Source organism: Sus scrofa, chromosome 10 (genome assembly GCF_054392235.1).
Source record: "Sus scrofa isolate SSC_HxYL_T2T_F1_AM1 chromosome 10, Sscrofa_HxYL_maternal_Yorkshire_Landrace_v2.0, whole genome shotgun sequence".
Lineage (NCBI taxonomy): Eukaryota > Metazoa > Chordata > Mammalia > Artiodactyla > Suidae > Sus > Sus scrofa.
The window spans coordinates 30,151,379-30,164,940 of NC_139392.1; the positions used below are offsets into that span (position 1 = coordinate 30,151,379).

The following is a 13,562-nucleotide window of genomic DNA, read 5'->3' on the forward strand; positions in this document are numbered from 1 at the left end:
CCATGATTTTTCCCTGTAAGTCATCCATCTGCTTTTTTTTTTTTTTTTTTTTCTTTTCTAGAGCCACACCTCGCAGCATATGGAGGGCCAAAGCCACAGCAACGGGGGATCCCAGCTGCATTTGCGGCCTACACCACAGCTCATGGCAACGCCGGATGCTTAACCCACTGAGCAAGGCCAGGGATCGAACCCACAACCTCATGGTTCCTAGTCAGATTCGTTAACCACTGAGCCACGACGGGAACTCCCCCATCTGCTTCTTGAGCTCACTGACTCACTGCTGACTGGACTGCCACTCCTTCTTTACAGTGCCCAGGTTTTCATTTAATGCAGCTATCTGCATGGTATGTTTAGCCTAGTTTTCCTCATGCTTCTGCACTGCTACTTCTTTTTCTTTTCTTTCAGAATGCTGAGAATAGGAAAAACGGTGAGTAAAAAAAATCTATTACAAAAATAAAGTAAAAAAAATAAATTTGTCGAATTTAAAATACCAGCTGCATAACTACTACTACTTCTTTGGGAAAGAAGACACTAGTAGAATGGATTCCACAAATATCTGTGTATTTTGAACTGGCTTAAAGGCCACAATGCTGAAATGATGTTCAGCAGGTTTCTTATAAAATCAAGCTGAAGTAAATCAATTTAAGATTTTCCTTTTTTCCACTACAGCAGAAGAATAACCATAATCAGGGATAGCAAGGTGCCCTGGAGATAAAGCTCGACTTTTCTTATGTCTTAAATTACACATGCATCCCTTGGTCTCCATCAACATGCCAAAAACACAATACTTCAAATCACTGTGTGAACCTGAAATTGCAATTCAATGAAAACATTCCACAGTCAAGTTATCTGGGGCTATTTGGACCTCATTCACTAGAGGAAAGCCAGATGCTTCCCATTTGGCACACGCAAGTTAGGGAGGGGAAAGTAGACTTTTGGTCACACAATTGGTCATCACAATTCCCAACTGAAATCTCCACTTCCCCTTATCAGCATTCACTGTGACCAAAAAAATGAGTTCAATATAACTAACGTTCATGCCATCTACCGCAGACTACATAGTTAGAGGTTAGTTTGTTTTACTGGCACTAAAAGGTTTTTTTTTTTTTTTTTAATTATGTTCTACTGAACTTTCACTTACATAAGCCAAAAATTATATTTCCTATCACATGTCAGCTATTTAAGTCAATCAGATCAGTCTTAAATTGAACAGTAAAGTGTCAGTTGAGCACTTGAATTATAACTTTTAAGTAGAAAAATCCTCTCTCACTGAATTAATTTACAAAATCAATTACAAAACCTCCCATTGTACTGTACAGCAAAGGGAACTATATCTAATCTTGGGATAGAACATGATGGATGATACTACAGGAAGAGGAATGTGTATATATGGATGACTGGGTCACTTTGCTGTACAGCAGCAATTGGCACATGATTATGAATGAACTGTACCTTAAAAAAAAAATAAAAAAACACACCTCCCACCATTAACTTACTGACCAGTTTAGCTCCCTTCTCCATAAATTCTTTCCTCAGTTCAACTTCTTCCTTTTTCATCTGCTTTTTTTCCCACTGTACAGCAAGGGGATCAAGTTATCCTTACATGTATACATTACAATTACATTTTTCCCCACCCTTTCTTCTGTGGCAACATGAGTATCTAGACAAAGTTCTCAATGCTATTCAGCAGGATCTCCTTGTAAATCTGTTCTAAGTTGTGTCTGATAAGCCCAAGCTCCCGATCCCTTCCACTCCATCCCCCTCCCATCAGGCAGCCACAAGTTCCTTCTCCAAGTCCATGATTTTCTTTTCTGAGGAGATGTTCATTTGTGCTGGATATTAGATTCCAGTTATAAGTGATGTCATATGGTATTTGTCTTTGTCTTTCTGGCTCACTTCACTCAGGATGAGATTCTCTAGTTCCATCCATGTTGCTGCCAATGGCATTATGTCGTTCGTTTTTATGGCTGAGTAGTATTCCATTGTGTATATATACCACCTAAATTCCACCTTCAGTGAAATGGTTCTTTGGGGCACTACTACACAATCTTCTCAGTCCTAACAAATTTGCTACTCCTTGCCCCAAACAAAAAAAAAAGAGATTTAAGTATTTTAGGAAGAAAAACAATTATAAAAACAGAATCTCTTAAAATCTTAATTCTAAACTTAGATATTTTGAAGTTTGCTATCTATAACTCTTTTATTTTTTGTCTTTTTGCCTTTTCTAAGGCCACTCCTGCAGCATATGGAGGTTCCCAGGCCAGGGGTCTAATCAGAGCTGTAGCCACCCACCTGCACCACAGCCACAGCAACACAGGATCTGAGCCACATCTGTGACCTACACCACAGCTCACGGCAATGACGGATCGAGGCCAGGGATTGAACCCACAAACTCGTGGTTCCTAGTTGGATTTGTTAACCACTGGGCAATGATGGGAACGCACATAATTCTTTTAATTGATAGCTTTCTTGATTAGCATCTCAATAAAATCTAAATTTTTAGGGTTACTTCTCATTATTTAGTCATCTGAAAACAGAAGTAACAGTTTCAATATATGTATAGATATTCTGCAACACAAAAGCACTGAGAGCAAGAATATTTGTCAAAAATAACAAAACAATGGTTCCTGGCATAAAGTATGTTTTTTTTTTTTCTTTTTATGGCTGCACCCACATCATATGGAAGTTCCCAGGCCAGGGATTGAATCTGAGCTGCAGTTGTGACCTAAGCCAAGGCAATTCCCACTGCTCTTGGAATCAAACCTGACACCTCTGCAGCAACCCGAGCCATTGCAGTTTGATTCCTAACCCACTGGGCTATGGTGGGGACTCCCACAAAGTATGTTCTTAATAAATAAATGTGTGTGTGTGTATATATATACACTTTTTTTTAACAAGCACTAAAAAATACAGAGGAAAAACAATGATTATCTTCACATATCTTTATGCTTTCTTGCTTGTGAGACTTAGGTTCTTCACTCAATTTAGCAATTTATTTTTCTTGTCCACATTTAATTTCCTCAATCTCTGCCAATTTAGATTTTTCATTTACTAGTTCTTTTTCAGTGACTATAGAAAAATAACTTATTAAAAAAATAATTTTAACTACTTAACTGAAAATTAACAAAAATGACTGCTACTGTTTATGACTGTCTCTGCCCCTTTAACCTAAGTTAACTTGAGCAAATTACCTACCTTCTCTTGTTCCTGTGTCCTTGTTTATACAATATGAACAATAATAATGTTATAAGGACTAAATAGTTAATACTATAAAGTAAATAGTGTCTGGCCAAACTTGAGCTAAAACACCTTCTTATGCTTATTAATATTATTACTCTCACTATCTTTACATAAGGCACCTAAAGAGGAGAACTATATGTCTAATCTAATCTCTATACCACATAGCTCCTTTTAATCCTCATTTTATAGGTAAAGGGACAAAGGCTTAGAAAAGTTCAATAATCTATTAGAAGTAGAACCAAAACTAAAACAAGAGCTGCATGATCTCATGCCCTTGTAATTAAAGGCCTGTAAACTATAGTTCTGTCAGAATTTTCTAAACTTGTGGCATAAGTCATAAATTTCATTCCAGCTTCACCGGTCCCATCCCCACAAAAACATCCCCCTAGTTTTTAGTTGAAGATAATTTCCAGGAACTGCACAATTAACAGATATACATACAAGTGCGCACACACACACACACACACACACACACACACACACAAATACCTTCATAAATTGTACACTTAAGAATATTCTATCCACTGATGGAAATACATGATCTCAGTTATGAAACCAAAAATCAAATGTTTCTTAGAATCTGCATTTATCTTTTATATAGAAATATAACTGATCATTATGTGTACTGGTCATATAACCAGTACTTTCAACTTTATAACTTAGCATCATTTATATAAAATAAACCCACACTTCCTCTTAGAAAAAAGCTGGTTATTAATATTAAGAATTCTTAACACACTCAATTATTCCTAGACCTTTCATACCTGATTTCTATATCCAGAGGATAACATGTTATATGAGAAATAATTGAGGAGCTATAGTATCTTTTTTTGAATAACCAAGGGTCTATGATATAAAAAAACAGACTCCTTTGTATAACTAAAAAGAGCAATAAGAAATGGCAAGGAAGCTGTAAAGAATAACCTCCTAGGATTAGAATTACAGTCACCAAGAGTCTCTTATTTATAACCTTGATGCCCATCTTAGCTGTTGAATATAAGGTGATGCCTTTACTGGTTAAGAGGTTTGACTAGATGATCTCTATGGCCATTGTAACTCTGAAGATTCTAGATTTAGTTAGAAAATAAAATACCTTTTCTTTCTGAACATCTTGTAGTGGTTTCTACTGCTCCTTCAACTGCTCTTCTTTCTTGGCTGAATCTTGCTCCAAAGAAGTCCTGGCAGTCTTCAGTTCTCGAATCAGTTTATTTTGGTTTCCAATTTGATTCCTGTTTGAAATCAAGCCCTCCTATGCTAGAGAAAGCGTCTCTTTCACAGACTTATAAAAAAATTTCCCCAGATTATTATATGTCATTGTTTAGTAAATTTCTATAGAAACATAACAGTTAACATATGCACAGTAGAAAGCAGTACACTCTAAAAAGATAGTATGTTATGCCCTTGAGCAAGATAATATACAAACTCCAAAATGCCTGTGGTTTAAATAGCTGCCTATAACATTGTAAACTCTCACAAAAACCTAATGACTAAATCTTTTAAAATCAAGCTCAAAATCTGTGCTACTATTTTCTGAAGATGCCAAGACATACTCTTCGACTTTGCCTCTAAATATTCATTTGTGTCATTCAGCAATACACTGCTATATATTCCTTTTCCTGGCTGCAGGCCAGGATATTTTCATCTGCTCAGGATCTTTTTACGTTGGAGAACTCCTTCTCTCATTTAGTGGTTTTACTGGGGCTACTTTAACCCACTGACTCCCACCAGAATAAGCAAATTCCTGAGTAGAACAAATACCAAACCTGATCCTGGAATACCCTAAACACATAGTAGTGTAGCCAAAAAGGAATTTCTGCATTATTCTGTGGTAGCTTTTTTTGGTCCAAAAATTTTTCTTTTTTCAAAATAAAATTTTAGAAATTTTAGTTGTTACTTATTCTTGATATCTGATGAAATGATATAAGGAATAGTATTAGGCTAACAAGGTTTATATTTAATTTTAAACTTACTATCCTAGAATTCTCACTTCATTCACGGTACAAAATCTATAGTTAAATTCCATTTCTATGAACTTTCTTGACAAGAAAGAATAACCTACAGCATGGCCAATTTGGAATACCCAGTCACAAACTTTAGTATTTCATTAATAATCCAGCAGATGGGGCTAAAGGCATAGATCAAGCCAGCCGGACTTGCATTTCACTGGTGTCTAGATACACCACATGCCCACAGATGGCACCCCTGACTTGGGTGTCATGTTACATGGTTCTGAACTTCTTCCTTTTCTCTCTTGTACACAAGATTATTTAACAAATACGATGCTGTGTGGGAGAAATTGACAGAACACTAAACCAACTATAATGGAAAAAATAAGAATCATAAAATTGAAAAAATCACGGAAGCAAAAGAATGGCCAATAACCATCCTTTATTCTGACCTATAAATTTGATTTGAATGTTCCTAGGAATTCCTTTTATTAAGTAGTTCAGATAACTTCTCACTTTGGAAGGAATTAAATGTCAATACTTCTATTAAAAAAAAATTTAGTGAAATGATGGTAAAAGAATCATGAATCAGAAGAGCTGAGATCCAGTCACAGTTCTGTTATTGTGCAAACATTAGGCCTGTCACCAGCCAAGCAGGGCTTCAGTCTCACAGGCAGAAGGAAGCTGTGGAAGAAAGATCTATTCATGGCCTCTCAGCAGTTGTAAAACTCCATGGCAGCCTTAGCCCTCTGTCTTTCTCTTCTTCCCATATTTACATTTGCATTCTTTCAGGTATAAAATTAGAACAAGACATAACATTTTAGACAAAAATAGTTGGCTTAATGAAAAAATACTGATTTAAAAGATCTAAGACTTGTTGTTATTCTCATGCGTAAATAACATACATATGAAGAAAAAGTGTGATTTCTGTAGATCTTTTACAGTCAGTCTTTAGATATCATCTTCTCTGTCACCAAATAGTCCTTCCAGTTCATCTGCATTTCCCATCCTTCCTCCTACCAGCTCAAGCCACCATCATCTTCACTTGGACTATGGCACAGTCTCCTCTGTCTCATCCCCACATTCACCCAGGTTCCCCTACAATCCATCCTTATCCTGCTGCCAGTTATTGGCCTAAATAAAATACAAATCCTTGCAAATCCTCCTTCTTTTAGGATAAAGTCCAAACTCTTCCACCAACCCTCCCCAACTTTCAATAGTGTTCTAAAGGGAAAAAAAAATAGTAATTTAAAGCTACTTAGAGAATACAGCAAGTAAGATGCTTTCTAAATGTCGAGGTGGTATTTTTTTCCTTAAAACAACTTGTTGATTTTGAACTTGATATATATAAAATATCTATTGTTGGCCCTATGAAAATTCTTTTACCCAATCTCCTGTTTCTTTGTCAGATCATTAGTCACCAACAATTCCTTCACCTCCTCTCTACCTATATGTTATTCATCCTTTTTGTTTCATTGTCTCTCTCCCATTAATCTCTTCTGTTCCAACCTTTTTAACCCCAGTCATAATCAATTCACACCTAGACTGCTGGAGTTTATGGAGGAGGAAGGGAGACAGCCTCTTTAATCTCCATGGCACTAATTTACCTCAGGTCCAAACTAAGCTGTCTTTAAACAACTTCCAGGTTAAGTTGCCTACAAATTTTTTTTTTCATTTTATTCCTCTGCTTAGATGACTCTTCTCCTCTCCCCCAAATATAAACTCCAGTCATCCCTGCTAGGCATCTAAGATACTTCACAATTTGAACCCAACCTTTTAAACTTCCAGACACCAACCATCACTCTGGCAAGACAATTATGTTGACTCCCAGCTTTGCTGGTTCCTGCTGCAGCACCTTTTCTCAAATGTGCCCCTGAGTGAACGGATCTCTCTCAGGACTCTGGGTATTCAAATTCTTAGATCCTTCAGGACCTGGTCAAGTCCTACCTCCTTCATAAAGCCTTCCCTAAAACAGCTTATGAATAAAACATAGTATATTTATGTATATTATAAATATTCTGTGATTTGACAAAATTTGTCAATAAGGCACTTTGTACAAAGAAACAAACAAACAAAAAACCATACACATTAAAGGATCAAAAAGCATAATATTTCACCACGACAAAAAAGAGGACTGGCTAAGTCTTCTTTGAGAGAATAGAAATGTTCCATCTCCTGTAGAGAACTGATAACTTAATGCTACATAAAAATTATTTACCTTTTTTGTATATCATTCATTTTAATGATACTTTATCTAATCAAATAGTATTGCCAAGGACAAGGTATCCAGATATGTTTAGATAATTAAGGTTAAATTTACTTTGAGTTATAATCTCCCGATTTTAACCATTATGCATTCCAATAGTCTTGGGAAGTTAACAAATCCATAAAATTAAAGTCAGTCTTTCTTGAGAAGCAACAATAAAATTGCTTCCATTTTCACAAGTGGTTTACATTGAAAACTCCTTGGATTTTCTAACAGCAGTCCTTTATAAGTTATTTTTTTTACATAGGCAGCAAAGTCCTTTGATAAGCTAATACGACAGTTAACATATTTCCAAATTGTTTCACTATTAAAAGATACATTTGTATGGGGTTTTGTGGTTGTTTTTAAATGGCCACACCCATGGCATATGGAAGGTCCCAAGCCAGGGATTGAATCTGAGTGGCAGCTGTCCTTGAACCCCCTGCTCCAGGCCAGGGATCAAACCCATGCCTCCCCAAGGCACTGCAGTAGAATTCTTTTTCTTTTCTCTTTTCCTTTCTTCCTTCCTTTTCTTCCTTGCCTTTTTAGGGCTGCACCCATGGATATGGAAGTTCACAGGCTAAGGGACAAATCAGGGCTACAGTTGCCAGCCTACACCACAGCAACACGGGACCCAAGCTGCATCTGCGACCTACACCACAGCTCATGGCAACACTGGAACCTTAACCCACTAAGAAAGGCCAGGGATCAAAACCTCACCTTCATGGATACTAGTTGGGTTTGTTACCACTGAGCCACGACACGAATTCCCACAACTTATTTTTTAAAAAGCATATTTCTCCAAAAATAATTCAAAAGAAAACAAGTATGATATTCCACAAATACTAACATTCCCTGCCCATCTGGGTTCAGATCAATCATTTAATATTTATCAATAACATAGTGAGTTTTTATGATACCTTGAGATCTTGCTTGTGGCAAGAAGTTCAGATTCCTTCCCATAGAAATCAGACTGAAGCTGCTTTAGATTTTCCTGATTTTTTTCATAGGCATTTTGTAACACTGATATTTTCTCTTTCTCTGCTGCAAGTTCCTGTGCTGCTTGTGTTGACTGCTGCTGTAGTTTATTCTCAAGTTCTATCTGAAACATACAAGTTATTTAAAACAGTATGCATACAAAAATCCAGTTACAAATACAGAATGAAATCCAATAACTAAGATTCCTGAGAACAAACTAAAGTTATGTCTTAAAATTCTACTGTAATAAAGAGTATCTTACTTAGAAATACAAAATTAAAGAATTACAAAATCTGACAAGTCCCAATTAAAAAAAGAATTAAGTAAAGAAAAAAATATTTTCACTGGTAAGTGTCAAGTACCAAGGTCTCAGGAGACTGAGAGTAACAACTACTTTCTGATGGAAGATAGAGTGCTATGCATGCTTTAGAAGATGCTGAAAGTTAAGGTTGAACTAGAGGAATTTTCTGCATGAAAGAATTTCAAAGCCATTACTGAGCTCAAGTGTATTGTTTCTGCTCCCTAAAATTCAAGAATGACCCAAGAAATTTCTAAGGGCATGTTCATTAACATCAAGGCAGAAAAAGAAATGAAAATCCTGCAAAGGTCCAACTCCTCTAAACTTGTTTTCAGTCTTTAAGAAGATTCAAGAGATGTGCACAAATTATGATGTAATTAGAAGATATGTATGTATAGTATGAGAAGAAGCACTTGGCTTTTAAAATAAACTTACTACTTCCATGAACCTGCTGTTGAATTTATCAGCAACCTTTTTGTTCCACAATCCAATATTCATGTTCTTGTCCACATCTTACTGAACATTCCAGCAGTCCTTAAAATAGCTGATGATGGTCCCTGCTAGAAACATTTCTTGAACCTGGTTTCCAAAACATCTTGTGTTTTAGGTTAACCTATTACCTCACTGGTTATTCTTCCTTCCTAAAATCTCTTACTACTGCCTTTGATCGCTCTGTAGTACAAGACCCCAGGGTTCCATCCCTAGGCTGCTTTTATTCTATAAACAGTCTCTCTTTAGAATATCCTAACTAGACTCATAGCTTTAAGTACTTTATTTACAGTTGACTTCTGAATTTAAGTCTCTAGCTCCAACCTCTGCCTGAACTTTGAGCTCATTATATCAAAGGACTTCCCAGACATCTTCCCTTGACTGACTGATAGATATCTACCTCAAGCAGAATTCTTGACTCCTGACAACAATCCTCCTCCTCAAAAAGCTACTATTTCCCCCAATAAATATGGCCATCCATCCACCTTCACAAGCCAGAAACCTAGAGTTATTCCTGACTCTTCTTTCCAGCATCTCTCACCATCCAATCTATCAGCAAGCCCTGATGATTTAACTTCCAAAAGACACTTCCAAATCATTCACTTGTAACACTTTAGTTCATGCCATCATCATGGACTTTCTGGACTACTGCAATAGTTTTTCAGTGCCCTCCTTGCTTGCTCCTTTATCTCCCTTCAGTCATATCCCATCATTTTCTGCTCAAAATTTCCTAATTGATTCTAATTGTCCTTCAAATAAAATATATCATTCTGTTATAATCTACAAGTTTGCATGTTTATGCTTTGTCTGCTTCGCTGAGCTCAGCTCATATGACTCTTCCTCTCTCCTACTATACTTGTTTTTAGAAACTACCATGCTTGCTGTAGCCAAAGATCTCTGTACTTGTTCTCCTGAGCACTGTATGTATGGCTCGTGTATTTCATGTACCAGCTCAAACCTCTTCAGAGAAGCTTCTTTGATCACCCAGCCTTTTAGCAGGGCTAAATCCATCACTGTCTTTTGTGAAGCCTCTTCCCCCCTCAAGAAGGTGTAAATCCATGAGAACAGGTTACTTGTATGCTCACAGCCACATCTCCAACACCCAGAAATGTGCCCATGGCATAAAATACATACCTAGTAATATTTCTTGAATGAATGAATGACAAATAGATGGGAAGTGGACAAATAGAGCCCAAAACTCCACTAAGAGGATCTTATAATAGTCCATATAAGACAAAACCTGGACAAAGATTATGGAAGTTGGGAAATAAGAAAAGGAGATAGAGGAGTCCCACTGTGGTGCTGTGGGTGAAGCAATCTCGCATGGCTACAGCTGTGGCATAGGCTGCAGCTGCAGCTCAGATTCAGTGCCTGGCCCAGGAACTTCTGAGTGCCATGGGTGCAGCCAAAAAATAAATAAATAAAAAGAGATAGGTGCAACTGAGTTAGGAAGCAGATTGCTGGGAGATGGTGGGGAAGGGGATGCCTAAGGGGGGGAAGGGCATTGATCACCCATACATTATCAGATAATACCCCATATCCCCTCCAATGATTCTTCATTATGACATTATTTTTCATGTTGAAGACTATACTGCATTTTTTTTTTGGTAGACTACTACTTTAACATCACCCCCCCACAAATCCAGATTTCTTTCTCTTTATTCACCAAAGTACTCTACAAAGTCTTAACAATGATCATCATTGCCCTCTGGGGCTTATATTTGGACCTTCATTTTATCAACTCCAAATGACAGGCTCATTCATTGATTCATCCATTCATTCTTTTTAAATCACTGATAGCTTATTTGTTAGAAAACACAGTTCTCTGATTTTGGAAATTCAAATTTATTAGTGGGTAGGTTAAAAAAAACAACAGGTCAATGTAACAGTTTGATAATTATTTTAATGGAATTAAATCCAACATTCCAAAGGAGAATACAGGAGGGTCCGTCATTTGCAATTTACCCTTCACACAGTGATCAGTTTTTGTACTAAAACAGGTATGATCACATTTCCCCCTTCTTAAAAACCTTTAACCTTCCAATATCAAGTATTTAATGTAGAAACAGTTATCCATCTACTCTGATCTTACTTCACCCAATTCTGTAGCCTTATCTCCCCTCACTTCTCCACTTACCATGTATTCCAATAGCGAACCTCCTATAATGACATCTTTTTAAGTTTCAAAAACTTTGCTAGTATTGCTTCCTCCTTGAAATATCTGCTTTCTTCATTTATTTAGGGCAGAACCCATGGCATATAGAAGTTCCCAGGCTAGGGGACAATTCGGAGCTGAGGCTGCCAGCCTACACCACAGGCATGGCAACACCAGATTCAAGCCGCATCTGTGCCACAGCTTCTGGCAATGCTGGATCCTTAACCCACTGAGCAGGGCCAGGGATCAAACCCGAATTCTCATGGGTACTGGTCAGGTGCGTTACCACTTAGCCACAATGGGAACTCCTTCTTCCTTTTTTTAACTTTTCAAAATTATAATCATCTTTAAAGATCCAGTTGAAATGCCAGCTCCTCTAAAAAGCCAGCCAAAACTTCTACTGAGCTCTATTTTTTTCTCTTTTTTATTACAATTTTCTTTGTCCTTACATACCAGCTTCCTCATTAAATTATAAGCTACTTAAGAATAGGGGCCATATCCTATTCAATCTGTATTCCCACATTAGGTTTCAAATAAAGTTGCTGTAGGAACCGATAACTTACAGCCGTGCTGGATCCTTGTTCAGTGGTTCCCAAACAATCACATTAAAAAAAAGGAAGTATATGCATGTGTGTCTTATATATAGTGTATGTACACATACACATCTATACCCTAAACTTTATCCCTGTTTTTCCTATTTCCCTGTGGCCCACTAATAAGTTTCCACAGACCATCACTGTGTGGTTTGCCGTGCGCACTGACAGTCTTGGATCACAGCTTGCCTACTTCCATATACTATCCCACAACTATTTTGTTTGCAACATGACACTGGCAGAGTAGACAACAACTCTATGACCCCATTATATTAATTCAGAAAGATGAATCACTTCCCTGTGACCATAAACCTAATAATACGTATAACATGAAATTTAAATTCAGATCTGCCTGACTCTAAAATTTACCTTCTTTCCAGGATATTATGCTGCTCCTCAATAAAGCCAAACTACTCTTGCCTCTCAATGATTCTCTAGTTACTCCAAATTCCAAAACTAATTTAGAGACTGGACATCCACCCAGCACTCCCTCAGGGTTAAAAATTGTGTCCCTTTTTCTGGCATCCATGCACTAGCATAAGTGAACTACTTACTGTGAATGAATGTCTCCAAAATGCACGTTTAAGCCTAGATCCCCAATGTAATGGTATGTAGAAGTGGATCTTTGGGAGATCATTAGATGATGGGGGTGGAATCCTTGTGAATGGGATTAGTGCCCTTCTAAGAAGGAATGAGATAACTGTTCTCAGTCATATCAGGATACAGCTGTCTACAAGCCAGAGTGGACCCTCATCAGACACTAGCTATGCCAAGTACCTTTATTCTAAGTTTCCCAGTCTCCAGAACTCTGAGAAATCAATGCTTATTGTTTTAAGCCACCTAGTCTATGGTATATTTGTTTTAACAGACCCATGTAAGACAACTACTGATAACAACACTTCCTCTAAATCTCATAATTCTTAAGGTGGTATCTAGTAAAGCCATGCAAAGTAGAAGAAATATACATTAACCATAAATCTGGAAGAAATCTTGTTGTAGCTAGTAATTTAAAAAAAAAGAAAATGTGCTAATAGTTGTTAAGACTTTTTACTTATTAAATCAGGTGCTATAAAAATGATCTAAGGAATACTTTAATATGAGACTAATGGATTTCTTTGGTTTGTTTGTTTTTGTCTTTTTCTAGCACTGCACCCAAGGCATATTGAGGTTCCCAGACTAGGGGTCTAATTGGAGCTGCAACTGCCAGCCTATGCCACAGCCACAGCCATGCCAGATCTGAGCCTCGTCTACAACCTACACCATAGCTCACCACAACTGCCAGATCCTTAACCCACTGAGAAAGGCCAGGGATCGAACTTGAAACCTCATGGTTCCTAGTCAGATTCTTTAACCCCTGAGCCACAATGGGAACTCTTGAGGCTAATGGATTTTGAAAAAACAAATGAACTCAAGATATCAAATCATAAACCAAAATACATATTGTGATAATTATATCCTGACTTCTGATTACATATGATAACACACAAAAAAAGAATAAAGGGTCATTAGAAAATTACTCTTTTGTAAAGCAGCCATAATAATGGTTGTAAAACAGAGGTCCACATAAAAGAATGTATTTGTGGGGTTATTTTTTTTCCTCTAGTAATATGACAAGCCA

At 37.1% G+C, this 13,562-nt stretch overlaps 1 protein-coding gene across 16 annotated transcripts in view; it reads right to left on the reverse strand.

The window, feature by feature from the left end:
* LOC146398909 (uncharacterized) overlaps positions 1-13,562 on the reverse strand; it is a 193,750-nt gene that overhangs the window by 47,182 nt on the left and 133,006 nt on the right. For 14 of the 16 annotated variants that reach the window (XM_084980826.1, XM_084980828.1, XM_084980821.1 and 11 more), the window contains 2 exons: positions 8,352-8,533; positions 4,334-4,469 (listed from right to left, as the gene is read on the reverse strand). The gene's annotated coding sequence lies outside the window, so the exon portion shown is untranslated. The remainder of the gene's footprint in view (positions 1-4,333; positions 4,470-8,351; positions 8,534-13,562) is intronic. The other 2 variants (XM_084980809.1, XM_084980808.1) reach the window with 1 other exon arrangement.